Source organism: Acinonyx jubatus, chromosome A3 (genome assembly GCF_027475565.1).
Source record: "Acinonyx jubatus isolate Ajub_Pintada_27869175 chromosome A3, VMU_Ajub_asm_v1.0, whole genome shotgun sequence".
Taxonomy (NCBI): Eukaryota; Metazoa; Chordata; class Mammalia; order Carnivora; family Felidae; genus Acinonyx; species Acinonyx jubatus.
In genome coordinates, this window is record NC_069388.1 from 42,143,920 (window position 1) to 42,168,978 (window position 25,059).

General features: G+C 47.9%; 1 protein-coding gene across 3 annotated transcripts in view; it reads left to right on the top strand.

Moving 5' to 3' along the window:
- Nucleotides 1–4,565: 4,565 nt before the first annotated feature.
- BANF2 (BANF family member 2) overlaps nucleotides 4,566–25,059 on the top strand; it is a 46,008-nt gene continuing 25,514 nt past the window's right edge. The window contains exons 1-3 of one of the 3 annotated variants that reach the window (XM_053200281.1): nucleotides 4,567–4,720; nucleotides 8,903–9,024; nucleotides 14,627–14,843. The gene's annotated coding sequence lies outside the window, so the exon portion shown is untranslated. Of the gene's footprint in view, nucleotides 4,721–8,902; nucleotides 9,025–14,618; nucleotides 14,844–15,827; nucleotides 15,993–25,059 lie in introns of those variants that run through there. The other 2 variants (XM_015063257.3, XM_053200282.1) reach the window with 2 other exon arrangements.

Genomic DNA, 25,059 nt, shown 5'->3' on the forward strand with positions numbered 1-25,059 from the left:
CTTCCCTCAGGCTCAGGGCCCCTGGCCCTGCTGTGTCTTCTATTGCAGGCTCATATCTGCCAAATCACACAGCCTTCCATGGCAGCAGAGAGACCCCGTGGCACAGTGCAGCCTCCAGGTCCTGTCTGCTCAGTGCCGGGCACGAGGCTAGAGCCTGGGAAACAGGTCTCTGCCATCCCCCTGGATGATAGTCCAGTGAGGGGCTGTCACGGTAAAAGGGCCAGAGAGAGAGGCCCGAGGTGATGGAGGGCCCTCAGGCAGGGGCGCTAACCTAGACTGAGGAGAGCAGAGGGGGTGACAGCAGAAGCTTGAAAGAGAAGTGGCAGTTACCTAGCCCAGAGAGTGGGTGAAGGGTGCACCTGGTGAGAGAGGAGCAAGGACAAAGGCCTGGTGACCCAAGCTGGCATGATGCACTAGGAGCAACTCTGAGTTGTTTGGTTTTGCCAGAACCCCCAAGACTTGCAGAAGACCGTAAGAAGAGACGAGTCTCAAAATGTGATCATAACGAGCACCAAGGGAACCATTTTGGGTGATGTCAATGGTCCATATCTTGGTGATAGTGATGGTCACATGATCAAATCACCCTCTCTTGAAAGGGTGAAGTTGGTTTGTGAGGAAATTGTATTTCAATCAACCTGACTCAAAAAGAGGGCGTATTGGGTTTTCCTTGTGTGTTAAAAACAAATAGAACATTCTTAATAGGAAACCCTAAATATACAAGAGTAATTACCTGGTATGGCCTATGAACTCATGGCTGTGCTTTGCTTTCTATTACTAAATTGCAAATATTATTTTAAATGAGTAGAAAGATGAGAATATCTTACAGTGTAAAAAGAGCTTTTGCTTTATCGACATCTATGAAAGGATGATAAATGACAAACAGAATTAAATGTTATGTGGGAAAAAAGTCATTGTGACAATATGTAACATTTTTACATCTTGTCATGTGCCAGACATTATTTGAGATGCCCTACATATAGGTAAAAATATTTAATAACCCTCAGAATGATTCAATAAAGGAGGTACAGTTATTATCTCCATTTTATTAATTTTTTTAATGTTTATTTTTGAGAGTGATACAGAGTGCAAGCCAGGAAGGGGCAGAGAGAGAGGGAGACACAGAATCGGAAGCAGGCTCCAGGCTCCGAGCTGTCAGCACAGAGCCCAATGTGGGGCTCGAACTCATGACCTGAGCCGAAGTCAGACGCTGAACTGACTGAGCCACCCAGGCGCCCCTTTTTATCTCCATTTTAGAGATGAGGAAACTGAGGCACAGAGAGGTTAGACAACCTGCCCAGTGTCACAGGGCTAATCAGAAGAGGAGTGTTTGGCTCAGGGCACATGCACGTAACTCCTGCATTTGGTGTCAGATACCGGAAGGCGTGCTGTACCTATGTGTGGAGGGGGTAACTCTGACCTTCAGTGGTGGTGACTCAGGGAAAGGTTTGTGATCAATGACAGCAGATATCACTCCCTTGGCACTCTCTTTCCCGTGATAGTGATGCTCAGCTTGGTTGGGGACCCACTAGGTTGAGGAACCATCATAATAGCTCCAGAGATGAGGGTTTAGGAATGGGACAGTGGTAGGAGCGGGGGATGCAATGATCCTTTGGGAGGGGTGATTAGGAGGTGAAATAGGTGAGGGTTGGTGACCATGGGGTGAGGGACAGAGATTTGCCACTTGCGAGCCACTGTTCCTGGCCTGAGTGACACCACTGGAGCAGGACCCACAGGAGAATGGACACATAAGGGACAGGAGCTGGAGAGGCTATTACATGTTTATTGACATGTGGAGTTTGAGGAGGCTGAGGGAAGTCTGGGCGGAGACACTGTTTCTGTGGGCATGAAGCCCAGGCGCTGAGGCCGGTGTGGGTAACACACACCGGAAACCCAAGTACATGAATGGGGGTTCAAACCTTAAGGACGGAGATGCTCATGTGTGGCATATAGAGCTGGGAGCTGCATGTGGATGGAGACAGGAGAAAGCCAAGACTAGAGTCCTGGACAGAGAATGGAAAACCCACAAAAGAGTCTGTATTGATCAGCTTTTGCTGCATAACAAACCACTCCAAACCTCAATAGCTTTAAAAAAGACTAGAGTCTTGGATGATCTTGGCTGGCCCATGCCTGGATCTTTGGGTGGGCTGGGGTTCACCTCTAGTTTGGGCTTGACTGGGGCATCTTAGAAGTACTGCTCCACCTGGATCCCTCCCTTCTCCTGGATCAGGGAGGTAAAAGGGGCATTCACCTCAGCAACAGCTGAAGCAAAGGAAAACAAGCAGAAATACACAAGGTCTCTCGAAGGCTTACAACTGTGTCACTTCCACCTTGTTCTATTGCCCAAAGCATGTCACGTGGACAAGCCTAGATTCAACAGGAGGGGAAATATGGCCAGGCGTGAAGAAAGGCACTACTGAGGCAATCTACCACTGAGCCCAAGAAAGATGGCAAGGGTAAATCAGGAGAGGATGGGCGTTCGTGGAAGGGAGAGAGTTTCGAGAAATAAAGAATGGTAAGCACTGTTAAATGCATCCTGGTAATCCAGCAAGATAAAGACTGGACTATGTGTTAAACATGGCAACTCAGGAGTCACCAGGGACCTTGGGGAAACAGTTTTAGAGAAGGAGTGGATGATAAGGTAGCCACCAACTTGTGGAACATTCAGAGATGAATGACAGTGGGGAGAGACGAAACTATGTGCACCCATCCATCCAACGGATGAATCCAACTCAGTATCTGCTATGTTTCCGTCACTGTTCTAAGTGTTGGGGAGATAGCCATGAACAAAGCAATGGGTTTCCTTTCCTAAAGCTCACATTGTAGTGAGAGAAAGTAGACAAGTCAACCAATAAATAAACAAGACGAATTAAAATGGTGGGAAAGGCTATAAAAAAAAGACAGCAGCATCTAGTGATGGAGAACATGGTCAGAGGAAACCCTCCTGGGGAGGTGATGGTTGAGTTGACACCTAAACATGAGAAGAAGCTGATCTTGTCTTGGAAACAAGGATAAGAAGAATAAGTGAAAAAAAGCCAGGGGTGGCCGGAAGCTTAGCAGGTAGTTCAGGGAACAGGAAGAAGGCTGTATGGCTCTTCCAGGAGGAAGAGAAGAAAGGCAAGGGAAGCAGGAAGGTACCTAGGTCCTGCATTCCCTAGGAGGTATTGGGAAGCCAATGGGGGTGGGGAGCTTTAAGCAGGAAAGTCTTGCAATCTGATCAACATTTAAAAGATTACATTAGCATTAGTTAAATTAGTGGGAATAAGGGATCCCCAGACCAGCTGGGGGCTTTTGCAAAATTCCAGGCAAGATAAGAATGTTACGCTGGTAAATATTTAACAACTGGCTATGGAGGTAGGGGGTAGAGGGGGCATTTCTAATTTGCAGCAATTGGCAATTTCAATGGTGTCACTACTCCCATCATAGCTGATTTCAAGCTACTGAGTCACTGAACACAAAGGTGGGAAGGAATTTGCAACAATATGCCTTCATATATCACAGAGATAATCTCATAAATTATCTCAAAGACATACGCAATAGTAAAATGTAGTGAAATAATTGGGAAGTGATGATGTTTAGTATTTATTACTTTTGTTTTTCACATAATCTATTTCATTGTAAGTTTATATCATTAAAATTTTGTAACAAGCTTTTTCTTAAGTTTATTTATTTATAGTGAGAGAGAGAGAGAGAGAGAGCCAGGAAGAGACAGAGAGAGAGGAAGAGAGAGAATCCCAAGCAGGCAGCACAGAGACTGATGTGGGCCTCGATCTCACGAACCACAAGATCATGATGAGCCAAAACAAAGAGTCAAATGCTTAACCGACTGAGCCACCCAGGCGCCCTTTATCATTAAAATTTTTAATAATGGCTGTGTTTAATGAACTGCTTGAAAAATTCTTGAAAATGTAACAATCAGCTGTCGTGAGCCAGTTGGCTTCTCCACACTGCTGAATATAATAGTCATCTGGACCAGAGTAGAGGGTGTGTGTGTGTGTGTGTGCGTGTGTGTGTGTGTGTGTGTGTGTGTGTGTGTGTGTGTGTGTAAGAGAGAGAGGGAGACAGAGAGAGAGACCCAACGAGATTTGAAAATATTAGAACAATGAGATATTGTACATGCTCATGTTGACATTTCTGCACACATCTCATTCCTTGTGTGAACTTTGAACTCGTTGGGGTCAGGAGCTCAATCTGATGCATCACGATGCTCCTTGAACACCTAGCCCAATGCCTTGATTCTGGCACAAACTCACCCTAGGTTGGGTCTCCCCAGAAGACATTGAGGAAAAGATTTGAGTGAAGGCAGTTTATTTGGAAGGTGATCCTAGGAATCACCAGGAAGGAAGTGGAGAAGTGAGACAGGAAGGGAAGATGGCCAAAGAGCAGTGTGTGGTCAGCACATTTCCTCTGTAGGCAGCTGAAGCCTTAATTCCAGCAGGGAACTCTGGGAGACAGTGTGGACTATGCCTCAGAGTCACCCAAACTGAGAAGCAAGGAAGCTTGGGTACTTATTTACCAGCTCCTATCCACCACTGGTTGAAGGCTATTCCTATTTCCAGCCCACACCACGGATAACCCTGAGAAGAAGGTTGCTGGTGTTTGCGATCAGAGGCTGTTGAGATGCACAGGAATGGCGGACCGGATGTGAGAAGCCACCAACCGTGTCGGTCAGGAACTCCTAAACATTTCTTGAACGAATGAACAAACGAGCGAATGAATGAAGGTAGGGCCCTTTGGGTGCTTTTAAACACAAATTTAAGATTCAAAAGTCTTAAAAGAGAACGTAGCTCCTTCTACTCCATAGGCAGCACATTTCAACTTTTGCGAAAACTAGAGCGGAAGACCTATGATACTCCAGACGATTTAAGTTTTGCAGTAGTGTTACTTAAAGTCAGAGGAATTTTATTATGCGCTTAAAGAAAAATCTCTGTAGATGGACCAGAATAACTGTCAAAAGAAAAATAGAACTTACACAAAGAAATTAGATGGTAAGCGTGAACCTAAATCACCCATTTTTACGGTTGCTAGTGGTAGTAACAGTTAACTCTGGTAAGAGTGTTTGGTTTTGTGTGGGTGACATTGGAAGGGAGCTTGGAGTTAGGAGTTTTGCAAAAATAAGGACTAACCCACTGGCTGGTTGTGAGCACCCAAAGAAAGCAAGGAGGCGGGGGGGGGGGGGGAATAGATGGATGATGTTTATCTGGCACTTGCCTGTTTCTAAAATGCTTTGCAAATGATCCTGACTTGAACCACAAGAAAGACGTGGTGTTATTGTTCCCCTCAGTAGCATGCGTGGCAGGTGACTTCAGAGAAGTGCAGTAGCTCTTCAAGACTTCGCACTTATGACAAAGTTGAATAAGCCTCGGAGACGCCAGAAATGGCATCTTTCCATAACACAACCCTCTGGGGTCTGCAATCACCCTCCTCGGTCTGCGATGGGAAGTACCAGTCGTGAGTAATGTTTCGTGGCCCTGAGGTCAGCTTGGCAGGGCTAGATGCCTCTCACTGGACATCCTGGGACAAAGCCTGAGAGCCACTGAGTTAGACGCATGACGGGGCTTCATTTTTCCAGCCGTGTGCACAAAGCATCCTTCTAACTGGTTAGACATCTTGCCTCTTCTCTGTGATTACCAGCAGTGAGACCTCAGGACTCCAGAATTTTTCCCCCCGCCCCATTCCTGATTTACTTCATTCATTCAACAAATACTTATGGAGCATTACTGCACACGAGAGTCTCTGCTAGGTGCTAAGAATCCGCAGAGAACCAGACCAATAACACCCTATGCTCCCTGAGCTTAGAGTCTGGTAGAGAGAGGGGCAGGCAATCAATAATTCATTAGACTAACGTTCAGCTTGTGGTAAATGCTCCAAAGTAAACAGAGTGAAATGGTACAGAGGAACTGTGAGAAGACCTGAACGTCTTTCTTTTTTCTTTCTCTTTCCCATCCATCCTTCTCAGTTTTAGCAAATGTAACCTTCCCAAACTACTGCTTCCATCCTGCCTTCGCCCCCTCAGGAGCCACCACATCAAATGGTTGTTTCTCTGCCAGACTTCCGTGGAATGCCGTAGCCCGCTGGCCGCGACCTTCGCCAAGCTGTGGCTATTCCTATCTGCGCCCACCCTGTGCCTCAGCCCCCAGGAGGCTCTCCCCACTTCTGATTAGTATCTCTTGCTCCCACCTTTCAAGAGCTGCCTGTGGCCCCTCATTCCAGAATCAGGTGCTAAGCTTGCCAGGCCCCCTCTTGGTGGAGGTGCAACATTGGAGCGAACCTGCTTTCTCTCTGCCCTTCCAGAACCCACAGAACCGTTTCCTCCAGAAAACGTCTGGCTACAGTCCTCCTCCCCACCCTCATGTCGAGGCCGCTCTGACACAACTGGGCACCAGAGTTCACTGGCAGAGTCTGTGTGCAGGAATCACAACTCTTCAACGATGATAAAAACTTAGAAAAGGCCTATGTCGTACGTTTTTCCTTCTGGATTCCCTGGGATTTCAGTTCTGCAACGAGCTGCTTCAGGTTGGGGAAGTCCTTTCTTTGGTCTTAAGAAAAAAATTTTTTTAATGTTTATTCATTTTTTGAGACAAGTAAGTAGGGGAGGGGTGGAGAGGGAGGGAGACACAGAATCTGAAGCAGGTCCCAGACTCTGAGCTGTCAGCACAGAGCCAGATGCAAGGCTCGAACCCAAGAACTGCGAGATCATGACCTGAGCCAAAGTCAGATGCTTAACTGACTGAGCCACCCAGGCATCCCTCTTTTGTCGATCTTAAATCACTCCCACATCACTGTGTACTTACTTTTTAAATCCTTACTCTTCCCAGCTCTAGGGCAGAGCTAAGGCACCCCGCTCAAGACCTGGCATCTTCTAAGTGTTCACAGAGTGCATGTCAGTTGATTAGTAAGTGCCTGGCACTTAAGAATCATTATTCTATACCCTCTTCCAGGTTCTCCCCTCCAGACTTTAAAAGTGTGGGTCCTTGAGCCTTTCTTCCACGTCTTTTCCCAACCACTTAATCATCGCATGGCTCTTCTCAAACTCTGTTAATCAGATTTTTTTTTAAAATCATTAGTGAGAATTTTGAAGAAGGTCTTTAACCAGAAGCGGAAAAAAAAAAGGTATGAGAAATTCAGAAAGAGCCTGCTAGGGTGGTTGAGTTGAGCTCTCTGCTTCGGTTTGGCAGGCCCCCCAACCAGCTCATACATCAAGCCGCCTGTCTTGGCTCAGCACAACCGCCCAGTCTCCACCGATCTGAATGTGCACTGCAGAAAAATTAGATTTGGTGGGATGAGAACATTGCCTGTAACGCCGTTGACATTCCTCTTCAGACTGCTAATGGTCACTGTCGTCAGAAAAAATCCAGGCCTGGGCAGAAATCAGTTAGCTGGTTTAATTTAGGCAACTTTGGTTTCTTCTTCCAGTGTCATTATACTGGGAGTCCATGGATTCTTTCAGAGTTCTAGGAACTATCTGTGTTGTGTGTGTGTGTGTGTGTGTGTGTGTGTGTGTGTGTGTGGAAGAGAGAGAGGGAGAGGGAGATGAACTCAGACTAAATCATGCTAAAGTCTTACTGACTTACCATGCAATGTCTCTTTTTATTTTTAAGGTTTATTTTTGACAGAGAGAGAAAGAGAGCGTGAGCAGGGCAGGGGCAGAGAGAGGGAGAGGGAGACACAGAATCCAAAGCAGGCTCCAGGCCCCAAGCTGTCACCACAGAGCCCGACGTGGGGCTCAAACTTATGAACCTCGAGACCACGATCGGAGCTAAAGTTGAACGCTTAACCCACTGAGCCACCCAGGCCCCTCAATGCAATGTCTCTTATTAAATATTTGCACCAAACTGACTCTAAACACAGGGGAGGGTGAAGGTAGATATTGAGGATGGGCGGGGGGTGGGGATTCCGGGCTCTAAATCATCTGTATTAGGATGTCATTCAGGTATACATAACTAGCCATGTATGTATCTTTACATTCTTCTCCAAAATAAATCCACAAAAGCAGATGTTCTAAAAATGGAAATAATTTTACTGTTAGTTTTATCAGAGCAGTATATATGAATACTATACATAGTGCAGATAATATAGGAAAAATATCATGAAAAATATTTAAAAATCATCTGAAGTTCCAACCCCATAAGGTAATATTTCTTACTTTTTTCCTTCTACACCATTTTCTATTCATAAATACACAAAGTTCATTTTAATATAAGCTTTTAAATTATCTACCATTATATAAAAACATTCTATGGGGTGCCTGGTGGCTCAGTCGGTTAAGCGTCCAACTTCGGTTCAGATCATGATCTCACAGCTCGTGAGTTCGAGCCCCACGTCGGGGTCTGTGCTGCTGGCTCAGAGCCTGGAACCCACTTTGGATTCTGCGTCTCCATCTCTCTCTCTGCTCCTCCCCTGCTCATGCTCTGTCTCTCTCTCTCTTAGAAATGAATAAACATTAAAAAAACTAAAAATAAAATGAAAAGATTCTGGCTCTTTATCTGGTGGCATCAGTTCCCAGCACTGGGGATAACCCACCTGTTTTCCAGTTTGGAAAGCAGGACCTCAGGAGTCACCTCTCCAGGAATCATGCACATTTCAGAAGAGGAGGGAAGGAGATGGCAGAAGAACTTTCTAGAAAGTACTGGGTGGGCACTTTAAGGGGAGTGGGGGTGCATTCCTGCCTCTGGTTAAGTCTGCCAGGGCCCTGCCCTGCACTCAGCCAGTGGACAGTGGGTAGCCATCGGTGCGGGCAACACGCAGGGGTCTCTGCAGGCCCGTGAGCACCTTGCAGTGCACTGGTTTTTCCTAAATGACCCACCTACAAACCTACATTAAACTTCCTTGCAAGTGGGCCTCACCCTCCTTCAGCAGAACGCTAAACACGCCAATTCCTAAAGAAGTGTTTTCTTTCTTCCAGGCAAGGAAACTAATGAGCTCCATCTTTGGCATGGATCAGAAAATTCCACCGTGGCGCTGACTGAGCTTATGCCAACACAGAACTTTAAAGAAACCCCACAATGAGAGCTAGGAGGAACAAAGGTAAGGCTGATTGGCCTGAAATCCTTGCTCACAGTCGGGGAAAGAAAAAGGGAAGAGAGAAAGGAACAAAGTACCTGGCTGGGAGAGGTGTGTCCAGTCGGAGGGAGGTGCTTTCCCAAGCCGTTCTCGGAACCATCTGTCTCCGTGGGCAGCACAATGCCCTCCTTATTCCCCGTGTCCTCACGACACGGTGGCTGACTTGGAGCCTTACCCGGCACAGCGTCAGCGGCAAACGTTCAGACCTGCGGCTGCCGGGCACATCTTAGCCAGATTCCCTCAGCCACTAGGGTGGGTTTCCACTCTCAGCAGAGGTGGGAACAAGCCGTGTTTGCCTCACAGTCTCTGGTTTTTGGAAAACAGTTGGCAGACTGAACTGAATAAATACGGCATGTCGCCTATTTACCAATAAGTATTTGTTCATTCATTCAGTAAATGATTTTTGAGATAGGGCATGAACAAAACAGACATAGACCCTCTACACAACAAGGTTTGGGATGGGAGGTGGACAATCAGCCTTAAACAAATAAAATAATTTCAGATATTAATACCACAGGGTGACAAGATAGTAAATGACAGCGGGGAGGAGGCTATTTTAGGAGGCTTAGGTAAAGCCTCAAGTGACATTGCAGCCGAAATCTGAATCACCCAAAGGAACCATCTGCCAGAAGATGTGGGCACAAAAGTCTTCTAGGGAGAGAGAACAGCATGTGCAAAGGCCCTGAAACAGGAACATGTTTGACAATTTCAGGGAATTGAGGAAAAGCTGATGAGGAAGTGGTGGTAATGAGCAAGCTGTAAAGGCAGTGACCAGATTTATTATGAGAATCATCACATCTAACATTGTAGAGATAACACATTGTTTGCACAGGGCTTTGAACACACACTATCTCGATTCAATCATCTCAACATTCCCATTACACAGATAAAGAAACCAAAGCTCAGGAGGTAACTTCCTCAGGGTCACAAAACTAAACAGGGACTCTGACCAAGAACTTTGTTTGCACAACTCCAGAGGGCATTATTCATGCAGCAGGGGGAGCCATTTGTGTCATTGCTCAGAGTTTGTGCAGTGCACAGCCTGTGCCACTGTACATAGTGACCCTGTGCTAGCTCAGATCTATTTTCTCCAAATTTCTGTGCTTTTTCTGTGCTAGGGATTGTTGGGAATACAAAGAATAAAGATTATTCCAGCCCTTGGTGAGCAGACGATTGTGGTTAAAGAGAAACAATATATGAAGAGATGGTGGATGATATAAGACAGTTTTTGTTTCTGACAAGGATATTATGAATGGTTCAGTAGGAGATGTGAGATTTGATATTGGCTTGAAGATTTAGATTGGTGGACATACAGGAAAAGAAATCCATAGGAGTCATCATACACATATTCAATAAAAACCTAGTGTGTCATATACATCACCGTAAGTGCTTGCTTCCAGAAATTTGCGATGAAAAAAAAAATGAACGTTTATTATTCTACCATAGGACCACACAGGTAAAATTATGGCAACTCTAAGAAGTGAAAAAGAAATCATCTATAATGTCATTAATGAAACACAACTGTTTTTCATATTTTAGTGTATTTCCTTTTGGGTTTTACTCCAGGGCAAGCAGTGTGTGTGTGTGTGTGTGTGTGTGTGTGTGTGTGTGTGTGTGTATTGATATGACTACGTATGTGAATGTATGGATATGTAATATATATGTCATATATACACATACCACACACACACACACACACACACATATTCTTACCTTTATTGAGGTATAATTTACGTGCTTTAAAATTCACACATTTTAACTGTGCAGGTTGACAAGTTTTGGCAAATATATGTACCTGAGTAATGCCACTATACTAAAGATCTAGAACATTCCCTTTACACCACGAAGTTCCCTTATCCCTTTAGTCCATCCCCCACCCCACCCCACCCCACTCTCACCTCCAGGCAATCACTAAACATTTCTGCTGCCTTAGACTAGTTCTACCTGTTCCAGAAGTTCGTGGAATCAAGTATGTCCCCTTTGTCTCTGGCCTCTGCTGTTCAGGGTGTCTTTGAGGTTTATCACATGATCATGTAGGCACTAGGACTTTGTTTGTGTTCATTGCTGGCTAATGTTCCGTTATAAACATTTACAAGAATTTGTTATTCACTTGTTATTGAACATTTGCGTTGTTTTTGGTTGGGGGACATTGTGAATAAAGCAGTTATGGACACTTTTGTACAACGGTTGGAGGGGTTTTCATTTCTCTTGAGTAAATACCTGGGAGTGGATTTGTGGGGTCATTTCGTAGATCTGTATGTTTAGAGCAAACTACCAAGCACTTTTCCAAGGTGGTTGTGCTATTTTACAACGTATGGAAGTTCAAGTTCACGTTCTTACCAACACTTAGTATTGCTATTCTTTTTGATTGTAGCCATGCTTGTGAGTGTGCCCTAGTTTTTTTGCATTTCCCTGGTCATTAGTGATGTTGAGTATTTTTTCACAGGCAAGTGTTTTCATAGTTGTAATTGTTTGTAGACTCTGCCTTTTAAATTTATACTTAATAATACCGTTCTTTTCTGTTTCCCCATGGTCCTAATGATCATTTTATTAATGGTCTTAATACTCCAACATGGGGATTCTCTACAATTTATTCAATCATTCCTCTTTCAGACATTTACATGATTTCCAATTTCCCACATTTCTAAAAAAAGGCACTGAAATTAACACATGAATGTACATGTTTCTCCCATATGTTAAATTATGTCACAAATTAATCACAAAATAAAACGATGAGGTCGAAGGCATTTTTGTGGCTTTGGGAGTGTAAAATATGAGATGGACGTCGAGACTGTTGTCTTTGAAGGCACAAGCTGAGCCCCCATTTTCATCTCTTAGCTCTGTGCTGAGGTCTCGGAATTGGGGCCCTTCATGTACATGATCCTTTTGTCTAGAGGCCAGGCTCATGGTTGTTTGGTAGCCATTATTTTTTGAGTCTTGGGTAATGCCAAAAAGGTTGATAATATCATTAACACAATGTTGCAGGATGATAGGCTTTGTTCTCCCTCTAGCCAAGTTGAAATGTGGGGAAAGAACTCTGGGGTGCCTGGTCCCCTGAGAATGATCTGTGAAGGTGCCCGGCCAAGGAGCAAATGGGGCCATTCACTGGTCGTTCCATAACTTCTGTATGTAAGTGTGTGACTGAAGGGGCCAGGGACTTGCTTTGAAGGGTGTTTTGATGCCACGTGGAGTGATTTCATTTGGATTGTATGTTTGTATGTGGGGGTTCTCTGGAGGACAGACGCTGATGATGAGGAGGGGTATGTGGGATGAGTTGGGGGGCCACGCCCACTGCAAAGGCAAGGGATGAGTTGGATCAATCCTGCTACAGCACAGGTGTGAGGCTAGACACAGCCATGGCATGGGGGTGGGCACCTAGGACAGCGTGTTAATGCTATCAGGCCAGCAGAGACCCTTACCAACCCCTCCCCCAGATTCTGACAGCCCCCCAAACCTAACAAGAGTCATATTTTATATGGTGCAGGTGCACCTCCGTATTCCTATTTTAATATTTTAAGAGAAATTGTCCAGGGAGGTGGAAGCAAGAGGAATTTGCATAGCAAATCAGTCCCCTGCAGGTACCCAATTCAGGCCTGCCTGTGTGGAAGAAAAGGCCTTTGGGCCAGGTTGCCAGGCCCCTTCTTCCCCCTGGCCTCCCCCTGATAGTGTCATCTGAGCTCCTACACTGCGTTAAGACTCCCTTGATGACACTCCTAAGGGCAACCAGCAGAATGCCTCATCTGCCTGGAGACCCGACACTCACCAGCAATTCCCAGAAATTCCTGATTTTACTAAGCCACCCTATGTGTCTTCCCTCCTGTAAATATGAACTTATCAAGGACAAAAACCATTCCTTATCCATGATGTCTTGATCTGGGTTCCCCCAGAAGCAGACCTTGAAAGCAAGATTCAAGGGCAAGTTGCTTATTTAGAGGCAATTCCGGGAAACTCTGGCAGAGAGGCGGGGAGGTGGGCCAGGAGAGGGGGGGCAGCAAGATCGGGTATTATCAAGCCAGTTACCACTGGGCAACGGAGGCTCTGTCCTGTGGCGATCCCTGGGAGATGGTGTAGAGCGTGCTTCCCAGTGACTCCACCTGAGCAGGAAGGAGGTGGGGCATTTACCCACCAATCCCTAAACGTCACTGGCTGAGGAGGTTCCTGGGGAGATTTTGATTCCTGGGCTCACAGCTGCACTGCCTGTAGACAGGATGGGCTCCAGAAGCTGAGGAGAGGCCCCGGACAAAGGGACACAGGCGCTGGCGGCTGGAAGTCAGGCTACCTTTGTGCACAGAAATGGTAAAGCCAAGAGGCTATGGGCAGGGCACAGACATGAGCCGTGCCTTCCCAACATGGCTCAGCACTGGCCGTGAACAAGTAGACCCTCAATACAGCAGGCTGGTTGAACCTAGGACTCAGCGAGTTTGGCCCCAAAGCTAGGACTTCTTTCTGTTCCCCAGCCAGCCCTGAATACTGCCATCAGCTGGCAGTGTTATTTTAGGATCAAACCCAGAAGACCAGCAGCATTATGTTTCCAAGCAATACTTTTTAAAGTGTACTCCCTGGGGGCGCCTGGGTGGCTCAGTCGGTGAAGCGTCCGACTTCGGCTCAGGTCATATCACAGTTTGTGGGTTCGAGCCCGCCACCGGGCTCTGTGCTGACAGTTCAGAGCCTGGAGCCTGCTTCGGATTCTGTGTCTCCCTCTCCCTGCCCCTCCCCTGCTCACGCTCTGTCTGTCTCTCTCTCTCTCTCTCTCTCTCTCGAAAATAAATAAACGTTAAAAAGAAAAAAGGTACTCCCTGGACCAGTAGCAGCAGCACCTGGGCACTTGTTAGAAACACAGATTCTTGGGTCCTACACCCGATGTACTGAATCAGGAAATCTGGGTGGGGGGGGAGTCTGTACTTTAACAAGCCTTCAGGTGATTCAAATGTACCCCCAAAGCTTGAAAACCACTGTTTCAGACTCGAAAATTTAGGATCGTCTCCAAGGCAAGGCCATTTTCTCTTTGGTTAGAATGCTTCCCGTTCCCAACCTGAAGCACCAGAGAAGCAAGGGGACAGAACTTCTAGAAACCTTTTAGACTTTGGCCCCTTTTTGTGGGTTTTTCTTCCCTTTGGGGGCTTATTCACTGGAAGTTGTACCTAATTACCAATCACCTGCCGAGGAGAGCAGCGCGGGCGTATAAACTATAGAAGATACCCTGAAAGGCATGCGACAGGTTTGACCAAGAGAGAGGGTGGGGGAGATTTACATGTTCCTGTTTGTTTTCTGAGCTAATATTGAAATTCTTCTGCTTGCACTCTGAACACACCAGGTGGGCGGTGGGGGAAAAGTCCTGGGTCTGCCTTGGACTTTCAAATCAATCATAGAAAATGTGCAAAGGAAGAGCTAAGGGTTGGGGGTACCTCTGTAAGTCAATGTGTGGGAAAAATGAAAAGAGGCACTTGGGTTACTTATGTTGACCCAACCAGGCAGGATGGGGATATGGGCCTCCCAGGCTGATGAGCCCTAGCAGGGCGGTTGCTTTTTTTCCCAACAGTGCCAGTCAGATGTATTACTTCTTCAGGAACAGCTCCCTGTCCCCTGATACCAGCAGGGACAGCAGGCCTTGTGGGGGACCCCAGTGCTGTGACATCACAATGTGGCCCATTCAGGATCTCAGGCCTCACTTGCCCCTGGGCCCAGGATATGTGAGTTTACCCTCCCAGGGCTGACCTGCACTTAACAGGGCCAGGGCAACAGAGACAAGTCGACCTGTGGCACAGACCCGCCAGGTGCTCTTGGTGAGTATTCACACTTCCTGAGAACCATGGAAAGAGACCCAGCCCATGGCTGGCCAGGCTAGCCCCCCAGGGTCTCATACTCACAGTGGCTCATCCGATCTGGTGACCGGGAGTGTCCCGGGACAAGCCTGAGCCTGTCTGGGGAAGCTAGTTCACCTGACTCAGACACCCCTTTCCAGACCTCTCGGCAGGGTTGCCAAATGGAGGAAGTGGTATTCTAATCGCCACCCAGCCCCAGTCGGCCACCTGCCCCGACTGCCTGGGCAAAGGTCATCTTGGTGCTCGATAGAGGCTCGGAGCAGGGAGGCCAGGCTCCCAGATGGCACATCCACTAGAGGATCGCTCTGGGTCCCAGCTGGGGAGAAAGGCAGCCATCGGCCCAGCGACACCCTTACAGCAGAGGGAGCAGGTGTAGCTTCACTGGCGATGGGAGGGATGCGAACCACCCCCCCCTGCCCCCCACCGTATGCATGAAGACTTTCCTCTCTGTACGCTGTGCCTTCCCTCCTTGGCTGTTTTGAAATCCCACTGCCAGTGGCGCTGGGCGTCTCAAATCTCTTCCTTCCCTCTTGGGACAGTGAGAGATTTGAGACCATCCTGGGAAATTGGTAGATGGGTTCGCATACCGGAAGAGTAGGCAACCGAGAGGAGGGCGGGGGTGGGGTGCAGGGCCCTCTCTCTGGGAGGATGCTGGCTCTTCCCAGCTGGGACACCAGCACCCAGGCCTTCAACAGCCAACAGTGGGGACCTGAGCAGGGGCACCAGGAGGCAGAGCCAGCTTTCCCCGCTGCCTTGTCTGTCTGTCCGTTGGCTCCCCGCATCCAGAGGGACCATTCGCCAGAGAGACCAGAGGGCACAGAACGCCTCGCACCCCGGGGTGGTTTGTCTTCTTGTGAGAGCTCACTGCCATCCTCTCCCTCACACGCGGGAGTCCAAGTCGTAGTGGTCCATCAGGCCTGCTGGGAACATTGTGTCTCATCCCAGGCCCCACTGAAGGAAAAGAATGGTCTAGAGGCTGGAGCCAGAGGGGTCCACATCCTCCACTTGCAACAGCCCTCGTTTGGAAAGGGAAGGAACAAACAAGCGCCTACTAGTATCAGACCCCCTATCTCTGTTATTGCTCTGAGTTCCTGCCACTAGGAAGATGAAGTAGGTATTTTTGTGCTCATCTTACAGATATGGAAACTGAGAACTATGTTCTGTGCTGGGTGCCGTGTTCTAAGAGGGACATTAACCTAGAATTTCTATACGCTCCATATACAGGCAAGCGTATCCGTAGATTAGAGCGTGCTGAAAATAGAATGGGCTGCTTTGCGAGGCAGTAAGAATGCCTTTGGAAGCATCCAGGCAAACCGAGTACCTTCCGTCAGCAGGGCTGGGACAGGATCCTTGTGATCAGTCGGGAGCTGAACCAAAAGATCTTTAAAAGCTGTTCCAAATCCCGGATTGCAGGATCTGGGTCTCGAAACCTTGCTAAGCTCCCATGTTTGAACCCAAATGGGTCAGGCCTTCCAGGACGGCTACAAACTTTGTTAGTGGGGAAAGCCTAAAGGGACCATAGAGACCAGCTCCAGCAATCTGCTGGGCCCCAGATAGGAAAGCGGTGGTCAGGCTGGTTCTAGGGGGTTGGTGTGAGGCCACAGACCAATTCCCAGAATGAATGTTTGTTGAATGGATGAATGAGGGGCGACAGGATTGGAACCAGCCTGAGTGCTAATCACACACCCCTCAGCCCATCTCTCTCCCTCTCCCAAAACTCTTTCCTATGAAGATTATGATTCAGCCAGCATTTATGGAGCACCTACTGTATGCCGAATGTGGTCACAGAGATTATTTTCTGTAATCCGCCCCTCACCCATCACGTGGGTGTCATCGTCTGCATTTCTCAGATGAGGATGTTTGGGTAACCGCTCCAAGGGGTAGAGAACTTGTGGAGCCGCCACCAACAGCAAATGACAATGCCGGTGTGGCCGACTCTAAGGAGAGCGTGCAGCCTCCAGCTGCCGCCCCCCAGCCTGAGCAGGGTCGGGGAGGGTGGTGGGAGAGGGGAACACTTTCCTATTTATCCTTCCTAAGGACAAACTTCTGGTAACTTGCCCAGTTCCTCAGGGGCTATTTTACCTCCTTAAAAAAAATTTTTTTTCAAGTTTATTTATTTATTCTGAGAGAGGGAAAGAGGGCAGCGAGCGAGGGAGAGAGAGAGAGAGAGAGAGAGAGAGAGAGAGGCGGGAGGGGAGGGAGGGAGAGAGAGAGAGAGAGAGAATCCCAAGCAGGCTCCGCACCATCAGCGCAGAGCCCATTGCGGGGCTCGAACCCACAAACTGAGATTATGACCTGAGCCCAAATCAAGAGATGCTCAAACGACAGCCGCCCAGGTGCCCCTCCTCAGGGGCTCTTTTACCCCCCTCTTCACATTCGTCCCGGCTGCTGTCGGGCTCCCCGTGGGCCTGCCTCATTCACTGCCCGTGCCTCTCGCTCTGACGGGACAAGATGGAGTGACTGTTTCCACACCAACAGATGTTATGCGCCGAGGAAGAAAATATGCTAATCAAAATCAGCTTTGGCTAATTGTAGCAATTTCCCTTCTGCGCATTGCTCTGAAATAGTAGCCACGCTCTGTTCTTTTTTTCACATCAGGGAGCCCCAAATTGGCAGCCTAAATGAGGTTGCAAAGAAGTCAGTTAAACAGGCCTTTTTGCTGCCAGTTTACCGTGGATGAAGCCTTGAACATGCTCTCCCAGTAAGACCTCAGTTCAACTGTTTGTGGACTTGATATCTTGCTGTGGATAATTCAGCCCCACTGTTGGGCTGTGGGAGCCTCATTTCATCCTGGGGAAAACCAGCACCTCCAGGGATTTAATGAGGTGCCAAGCTCAAGGGCACGTGGTCTGACCTTGAACCTTGGTCGACTCCTGGTTTGTTCTACAGCCAGCGCTGGCTGATAGAACTTTCCTCACTGAGGGAAATATTCTCATCTGTAGTGTCCCATATGCTAGTCACGAGCCATGTATGGCTCTCAAGGGCTCGAAATGTGGCTAGTGGGACGGAGGAACTGAGTTCTAAATTGTAATTTTATGTTACGTTTGGCCTAAATAGCCTTGTGTGGCTCGTGGCCACTGAACCGGTCAGTGTAGCTATAGCCCCGCCAACTTTTGGGACTTCATCTCTTGACCTCATTCTCCCCCCTCCCCCCAAACGCCCCCCACAGACCACCGCCTATGCCTCCAACAAGCCACATTGCTCCCTCAGGGCTTTGGCAACATCACCCTTCCCTCTGGTCATTGCATGGTTTGCCCCTGTTCAACGTCACCACCCGGATCAGGTGCATCCCCTCAGAGCAGCCTTCCTTGTGTTGTCTAATATTGTCCCCAGCCCCACTCCAAACTGCTCCTAAATTCAGACATTATCGTGTGTCTTAGTTCAGGCTGCTGTAACAAAGCACCATTGACTGGGGCTTATCTCACAGTTCTAGAGGCTAGAAGTCTGAGATCGGGGGGCCAGGAGTGGAGGGTTCTGGTGATCATCTGCTTCCAAGTTGTGGACAGCCATTTCCTTGTCACCTCATGTGGTGGAAAGAGAGCTTTCTGAGGCTCCTTTTATTTATTTAGTTAGTTGGTTAGTTAGTTAGTTAGTTATTGAGAGAGTGAGAGAGGAGGGAGGGACAGAGGGAGAGGAGAGAACCTTAAGCAGGTTCCATGCCCAGCACAGAGCCTGATATGGGGCTTGATCTCACAAACCGTGAGATCATGACCTGAGTTGAAATCAAGAGTAGGACACTTCGCCAACTGAGCCACCCAGGAGCCTCTCTAAGGTTCCTTTTATAAGGGCACTAATCCCATGCGTGACTCTTCCACCCTAATCATTTGATGACCTAATCACCTCCCAAAGGCCCTGTCTTCTTACTGTCACTCCTTGGGGTTAGGATTTCAACGTATGAATACTGGGGTAGGGGGAGGGGAGGGGACAAACATTCCTCCGTTGCATTGTATTTGGGTGTTTTCTTGCCTATTGCCATCTTCCTGGACAAAAACTTCAGTCCTGCAAGATCAGGGGTGCTGTCTATCTCACGATCACTCACCCTGGACCTGGAACAGTGCATGGAACAGCATCTGGCAGGCGGAATGTGCTCAGCAGGGTCTAGAGCGAGTGAACACCCTGCAAGAGGAAAGATAGTCGCTACTTCAGTAGGCTTTTGCTGTGTAACCCAAAACTTAATGGCTTAATACAGCAATGATCAATTATTTCTCCCAATCCCATGAGTCAGGAATTTGGGCAGGGCCCAGCTCTGCATGGCATTGGCGAAGGTCACTCCCTCACCTTTCTGGAACTCACAGGGCCTCCATATGGCATCTCCATGTGGTTAGCATGGAGGTCTCAGGGTAGTCAGACTTTATGACAGCTGGCTTCTGAGGGATGATGCAGAGTTGCTAGGCTTTTGGGGGGTGAAACATAGTACTGGCACCACCAGGGCACCACATTCTGTTGCTCCAAGCAACTCCTGGGCAAGCCCAGATAAAAGGCGCGAAGACACTGCCCACCTCCCAGTGGGCGGGCAAACAGGAAGGAAGGAGCTGATGGTGGCCATCTTGGCATGCTACCACAGTCACTACCAATAACCCCATAGTGGTGCTTCTCAAACTGGGCTGTGCACACGCACCTCTGGGCTCCTTGTTAACATGCAGATCCTGATTTAGTAAGTCTGAGGTGTGGCCTAAGACTCTGCATTCCTAACAAGCTCCCAGAAGATGCCAAGCCTGAGGGTCTGTGACCATCAGAACCACGGCCAAGGCTGTGTTGGTGTGTGTTCTGTCAGGGCCAGCCCATGTTTAGGTTTGGCCTGGAACACTACCACTGGTGCATCATTCCATTGGGTTCAGCATTACCCACTGTTGCCAGGGTCCCTGGGATCAGTCCTTTCTTGCCTGGTCCCACACGATGCCAAGGGAACCATCCCACTCCATTTCCCAGATGCTTCCCGCACACTGCTTCGCCAAGCTCTACAGTCCCTTCCCCCTTTCCGCTAATATTGGATTCCCACCACACCGCTTGTAAAATTGGTGGGGTAGGGCTCTTTCGATTACAAGGTTAGAACCAAACTCAAAATAGTTTAGTGGAAAAGGATGGGTAAGTGTGCCATGGCTTCAGGAAAGCCTGGATCCAGCCCGTTGGTGATCTTGTCAAGGCATTATTTGCCCCCCTCATCAGCTCTGCCTCCCCTAGGGATCTCTCCGGCAGGCCCTTCCACAATAGAGGAAGAGACAACGCCCTGCTTTGCAACCATGCCAGGAAGAAGGCACCAGTTCTTTCCAAACCTTCCCAGCAAAAGTGCCGGAGTTCTCTGGTTCGTCCCACTGGAGTGCCATGCCTGTAACAAACCAATCACAATGGCCAGGAGGATGTTTTACCTCAACAGCCAGGCCTAGGTCACAGGTATGTTCCTGGAGCCAGGTGGTGAGGCCAGCCCCACCCAAGCCACGTGGAAGGCAGTCAGGAAAGGTGCAGAAATCAGAAAGGAGAGAGAGGTCTTGAGAAGTCAAGAACTCGCCACAGTTGTCCATGCAAAACAGATGTTCTGTGATGGCCAGGGAAGCAGAGGGCAGGAGCCTTATCAATTCCAGGTGGCCTGTAGCCAGCCAGGCCCTCTGGACCCCAGCACAGACTCAGGAGCTGAGACTACCAGAAAAGACTTGAGAATTAGCCAAGGCATGTTCCGCAGAACACTGGCCAAAGGGATGTTAACTGGTGTCACCTAAAAAGCTTTCTGGTCCAGGAAGCTTAGAAGATGGTGCATTAAGCCAAGACAGCAGTTGCTTGCTGCACAGGACTTGTCAGGGCCTTGAATAAGCTGGACTATGCTACGAATCTTCAAGAGTGAGGGGAAGATGAGAGGCTAATGTTCTTTTGAGCACACTTTAGAAAATTATCAACCTAACTCCACCTCACCCATTTTATAGATGAAACAGCTAAGGCAGAGGAGGGGAAAGTGATTTAGGCAAGTTAATGTAACTAGTTAGTATGGAGCTTCTCCCCAGCTGCCGTGACAGTGACAAATCTGATCCTGCATGGAAGTGTTGCCTTGTAGCTCAGGGTGGCCTGTCCCCCAGCACTGGTTGTTTTCCTTCCCTCTGGAGGGCGTTTGCTTTCCTCTCCCTCAGACACCCCCTGCAATGGCTCTTGGCTTCTGTAAGGGGTCACAGACCCCTGCCTGGGACCTTCCCCTTGGGGCTGTCGGGCCGACAGGATCCACTGACGGGGCAGAAAGCCCCGTGGGTCTGCACTTGGAAAAACATAGCCACCCAACCGGCAAGATGGCAGCATTTTGAGGTTGAAGAGGCTTGAAGGTTGGCCAAACACGGAAGAGAGCAACAGCCAGGGCACTGCGAGTGCCGGGCAGGAGGGGCTGGGGGAAATGAGGTTCCTGGGGCCAAGTGTGCTCTGTAAATCCAGACAGAGATTGTGCGTCAGAGCTGTGGGGTGAGGTGCTGGTTATAACAACAACATCTCCGAGGACCTCTCTGGTCTGAGCCCTTCATGTGTGATGCTTCTAAGCCACTCGATGGCCCACAGTTGCAAAGCATAGAGAGCGGCCATTGGTTACTTGGCAGTAACCTCAACGTGAAGGATTCAAGCTCCTCTCCTTGCCAAGTACACAGTCGCAGATGTGTTATTAAGAGCTTCAGTTTTGTCATCCGTTAAGTGGGCCAAAAATGAGTTCCAGAATATGGACACACACACACACACACACACACACACACACACACTTACACATACACATTTGAGGATTCAATGTGCCTTGTCTATCCATAGTGAGAACTCCTTATGTGGTGGTGGTAATGGACAGGTGGGTTCAGGTCCAGGTTCCTGGCTAGTCAGGGGCAAAGCCAACATCAAACACAAGTCCAGCCAATGCCCTGGCTTGACTCTTTCCTTCCCCTGTGCCACCACTCAAGGCAGCAGCACTGAGCATACAGCAATGGCTCAGAACCCAAGATGTGCAAAGGGCTTTTCAAGTCTTCCTTTGTATCAGAGCAGGGTGGCAGATGTGTCTCTTTGGTCACTTCCAGGGGACTCTATCCAAAGGCCAGGTGGAGAAGTAGATGTCGTGAGCAGGGTGGGCTGTGTGTATCTGACTCACGCTAGCAGGACCAGCACCAAGCATGACTTGGTTGCACATCTGCCATCAGCAATCAAGTTCCGGAAGAGAAGAGACTGGGGACCACACCCTGGCATTTTCAGCCAGGTTTACATGGGCTGGAAATCATGTCTCCACCAGTGGATGCTTCCCCTCCCCCCCTTAAATTGAGATATAAATGGACATATACATCATGTTAGTTTCAGGTGTACAACATAATGATTTAATAATTGTTTATATTGTGAAACTACCACCACAGTTAAGTCTAGTTAGCATCCAACATCACACATAGGAACAGATTTTGTTCTTGTGATGGGAATTTTGAAGATCTACTGTCTAAGCAACTTTCAAATACACAATACAAGATCTTTTTTTTAAGTTTATTTTTATTTATTTGGAGAGAGAAAGATAAAGAGGGAGAGGCAGACAGAGAAGAAGACAGCATCCCAAGCAGACTCTGCGCTGTCAGCACAAAGCCCGGCACGGGCCTTGAACTCACAAACCGTGAGATCATGACCTGAGCCGAAATCAAGAGTCGGTGCTTAACTGACTGAGCCACTCAGGTGCCCCTATAATACAGTATTATTGACTAGAGTCACCATGCTGGACATAAGTCCCAGTGACTTATTTATTTTATAAACGAAAGTTTGTGCCTTTTGACCCCTTTCACCCATTTCCTCCACTCCCACCCCTCACCTCTGGCAACCACCAATCTGTTCTCTGTATCTATGAGCTCAGTTTGTTTGTATTCGTTTGTTTTTTAGATTTGAAATATAAGTGAGGTCATATGATATTTGTCTTTCTCCATCATATTTCACTTAGCATGATGTCCTCACGTTCCATTTATGTTGCACGTGGCAAGATTTGCTTTTGTTGTTGAGTAATATTCCATTTTATGTGTATGCCACAATTTCTTTGTCCATTCATCCATCCATGGACACTTAGATTGTTTCCATGTCTTGGCTGCTGTAAATAATGTTTCAATGAACATGAGGGTGCATGTATCTTTTTGAATTAGCATTTTCGCTTTCTTTAGATAAATACCCAGAAGTGGAATTGCTGAATCATCTGGTAGTTCTATTTTTAATTTTTTGAGGAACTTCCATCCTGTTTTCCATAGTGGCTGCACCAGTTTACATTCCCACCAGCAGTGCACAAGGGTTCCCTTTTTACAGCACTCGCGTGTCCAGTCTTTTAGATAATAGCCATTCTAACAGGAGTGAGGTGATACCTTATTGTGGTGTTGATTTGCATTTTCCTGAGGATTGACCATCATCAGATGCTTTTTAGATGAAAATCCCCATGGAGGACTTAAGGGAAGATGCTGGGAGTAGCGTCTGGCCACCGAGTGGAAAGATGGGAGTGGAAGTAAGGATGTTGGTTGCCTGTTTGTAGATAACCTTCATGGGGGACAGTCTGAACATGTTCCCAAGAAACCATGTCCAAGTCTGTTTGAGAGAGAGCGCGCGGAGGGGAGAGAGGCAGAGAGAGAGAATCTTAAGCAAGCTCCACACTCAGCGCGGAGCCTGATGCGGAACTCAGTCCCATGACCCTGGGATCGTGATCTGAGCTGAAATCCAGAGTTTGATGTTCAACCGACTGAGCCACCCAGGTGCCCCAAACCATGTGCAAGTTTAAAGATGAGAACCACTCATCCACTTGAAACTTGAAGGCAGAGGTTCACAGACTTCTGAAATTTCACGTCAAGTTGTGTTTATGTGTGCAAGCTGGACATTTTTCTGGAAGAAACTGGTGGTATGGCTTTGTGTGGTTGGGCCCACATCGTGTTATAGGTATTTGAAGTATTGCCCAACATTTAGAAAATGGGAGCTTTCACATAAAACTCTACATTTTTAGATTCTTTTGAAATAACTCGCAAGATCTGGCCACCCGGGACCCATGTTCCTGAGAGGGGACTACCTCCTTTTCGTGGGATGTGGGACCACACTCAGCCACAGCCCCCACATTTTGTGGCCTCTCTGATGAATGCCAAATGTCAGTCCTTGTTTATCTTTGCCCTTGCACTGTTTTTCCTCACTCATTTATTTATTTTTTCACTTACTTGGACCCTTTGCATTTCTGTTTGTCGCCTCTCATCTGAACTTTTAATAGATGCTCAAAACAGTGTCTGATTTCAAAAGAGTCACTGAGGTTCTTTCAGCCTAAACTCTTCCCTGACAATCCAGGGTTGAGACTGGTCCTTAGCGGGAGAGGGGCACCACCCTGCCCAGGCCAGGGAACTGAGTCTCTTCCCCCTAAGGAATGTGGCTATGGTGCATGTCCAAGAGCGTGTTTACAAATGGGCAGGCTTATCGTTTGATGGCTACAATACACCAAAAGGTCTCCAGGAATTACTGAAACTCCTTTGTGTAATCTCTGCAAAAGTCCTGTTTGTAATACAAAACAGTTCATTATCTGCTCACATAAATAATGCAATAAATGAAATCAATGGCAATCTTTGGGAAATCCTTTCTTTATGGCCTTGAGAACCTGGCTTTGAATGGAAACAAATCAGAAAGAGAAGAACACCACTGTCTGGCGGGGGCCCTCTATCTGAAGCCAGAGCCTAGAAGGCTAGTGATTTTTTGGGGAACACTTTTTGCACTTGGGAAGCTTGGGTAAGTCACTTAGGGACATTTTCTGAACTGAAACTCCTAGAACATAGACACACGCCCTCGCAACCAGAGACATGCAGAATGGGAGGGGTCCTTAGAAGAAGGACCACTAGGCTGAGGACCAGGAAACAAGGACAGGTACATAAAATGTGAGCAAAAGGAATCAAGGAAAGCTGAATCTAGGTCTAAAGCGTGCTGTCTGACAAAGCACAGGCAGAAGACACATGGCATGGTGACCTCACGTATCTTAGGGTGGGACCAGTGCAGCGCTTACGATAGTATACAACTGCACCGTTCCCCCTATACCACGAGACATCCCCGTGCTGGCCATCGGCCACCCGCCCCAGTTCGTATTTGCACCCAAGTGAAAGAATGCAGTGCAGAGCTGGAAGGAGAGAAAATGACGGCCCAGAAACCCAGCAGAAGCCTCTCCTGACGACTCAGCACTTGGGAATGCAGATTTTAGTCT